This window comes from Echinops telfairi, unplaced genomic scaffold, assembly GCF_000313985.2.
Source record: "Echinops telfairi isolate 266 unplaced genomic scaffold, ASM31398v2 ScPeMD7_3509;HRSCAF=4178, whole genome shotgun sequence".
NCBI classification, from domain to species: domain Eukaryota; kingdom Metazoa; phylum Chordata; class Mammalia; order Afrosoricida; family Tenrecidae; genus Echinops; species Echinops telfairi.
Window position 1 is genome coordinate 10,169,854 of NW_022107407.1, and position 2,546 is coordinate 10,172,399.

Genomic DNA, 2,546 nt, shown 5'->3' on the forward strand with positions numbered 1-2,546 from the left:
TAAGGCATCATCAGAACAAAAAATCTTACCATAGTGAATGATGGGGGGAGTGCGGATCCAAGGGATCCAAAGCCCATTAGTAGGCCACTGGAGATCCCCTTGCAGAGGGGTCTCAGGGAGGAGATGAATCAGTCAGGGTGCAGTTCAGCAACGATGAAACATACAACTTTCCTCTAGTTCCCAAATGCTTCCTTTCCCCACCCCACCCCACTGTCATGATCCCAGTTCTACCTTACAAATCTGGCTAGACCAGAGGATGTACACTGGTACAGATAGGAACTGGAAACACAGAGAATCCAGGACGTATGATCCCTTCAGGACCAGTGGTGAGAGTGGCGATACTGGGAGGATGGAGGGAGGGCGAGGTGGAAAGGGGGAACCAATTATAGGGATCTACATATAACCTCCTCCCTGGGAGACGGATAACAGAAAAGTGGGTGAATGGAGACATCGGACAATGTAAGATCAGATAAAATAATAATAATTTATAAATTATCAAGGGTTCATAAGGGAGGGGGGAGCAGAGAGGGAGGGGGAAAATGAGGAGCTGATGCCAAGGACTTAAGTGGAGAGCAAATGTTTTGAGAATGAGGAGGGCAACAAATGTACAAATGTCCTTTACACAATTGATCTATGTGTGGATTGTGATAAGCATTGTATGAGCCCCCAATAAAATGATTTTTTTAAATGTAAAAGTAGAGTCAGCTTTTGGTTTATAAGGATGAAATGGAAAGAAAAGGTTTGACATGAAGAAAAGAAAGATACAATAAAAGGCACATTACAAGGGATATGAAATAAATGTTTAGAAATCACTAGCTATTCTCCTCTTCAGGATTTCCCTCATTTTTCTCTCTTCCTCACAACACCATGCCCCCCACACACACACACACACAGACCCCATCCCTTAGAGTTTTCCTGAAAACATCAATGGAAACAGCCTTTCCTCTCATGAACAGTGATCTGCTTAGTTAAACAGCCTGACCATTTCCAGTCAGGTCTGGATTAAAATTTGGCATCCATCCCAAGGATGATTTAGTTTCCGGAGAGATAAATGAGAAATGTAAGGGTCGGAATGAAACAGTTTGCTTCCAGATGGGAATTTACACTGAAGGTCACACAGTAAATGTTACCATATCTCTGTGATATTGTGTCTGTGAGAATATTAACACTGGTCAGCTCTCTTCCTACTTAGCCCTATAAGACTTAATTTCTCAGTTTCCTTAAAGTGCAAAGCAATACTTACGCCTCCTTCAACAACACAGGGCTTACTCCATCTTCTAATTATAATTCTCTCCTAGGCTAATTACTCATATAGGACACAAATTGTCCAAAAACATAGCCATCACTGCCAACATACTTAAAATCTTGGTAAATACTGCCTATCTCATGACTATATGGCAAAATGCAACATAGTGAAAAGCACTTCATTTTGCGCTTAACAGATCTTATTAGCAAGGTGTGACTTTGAAATGTTATCAGATACTTGTCCTCATAAAGAGATCACTGGGTGCTATAGCAAAGTGTGGTCAAGAAATCAGATGGTGCCGTAGGCCACTGAAGATCCCTTTGCAGAGGGGTCTCTGGGTGGAGACGAGCCAGTCAGGGTGCGATGTAGCAATGATGAAAAATATAACTTTACTCTAGTTCCTCCCTCCCCACTATCATGATCTGAATTCTACCTTGCAAGTCTGGCTAGACCAGAGGATGTACACTGGTATAGATAGGAACTGGAAACACAGGGAATCCAGGGCGAATGATCCCTTCAGGACCAGTGATGTGAGTGGCGATACTGGGAGGGTAGAGGGAGAGTGGGTTGGAAAGGGGAAACCGATTACAAGGAACTATATGTGGGTGCGCGCAGATGCTCGCTACCCTACCACACCAGACTCCAAGCAGGGGTGTTTCGAGGATTCGCTTCCACCATTTCTCTGGCTACGAAGTCAGGACAGAGTGAAAAAGGACTGCCACCGAATCCCAAGAAGCAAAGTCCACCAAAAAAGACCGAGCCAGCTGCTGCGCCCGCTGAGCCCTTTGATAACACCACCTACAAGAACCTCCAGCACCATGACTACAACGAGTACACCTTCTTAGACTTGAACCTGGACCTTTCCAAGTTCAGAATGCCTCAGCCTTCTTCAGGACGCGAGTCGCCACGGCACTGAGAGCTCCCAGCTTGCACTTGCCCATCTTTGCTGCTTTTGGGCCGCAGAAATAAAGTCCGCTCCACAGTCTGGGACAAAAAAAAAAAAAAAGGAACTATATGTGACCTCCTCCCTGAAGGACGAATAACAGAAAAGTGGGTGAAGGGAGACATAGGACAGGGCAAGATATGTCAAAATAATAATTTATAAATTATCAAGGGTTCAAGAGGGAGAGGGTAGCGAGGAGGGAGGGGGGAAATATGAGGACCTGATGCCAGGGGCTTAAGTGGAGAGCAAATGTTTTGAGAATAATGAGGGCAATGAATGTACAAATGTGCTTTACACAATTGATATTTGTATGGATTGTGATAAGAGTTGTATGAGCCCCTAATAAAACGATTTTTA

General features: G+C 44.1%; 1 pseudogene; it reads left to right on the forward strand.

Annotated features, from left to right (window-relative positions):
* The window catches only part of LOC101653173, a 15,175-nt pseudogene extending 13,013 nt beyond the window's left edge, over window positions 1-2,162 (forward strand).
* Window positions 2,163-2,546: the final 384 nt, after the last annotated feature.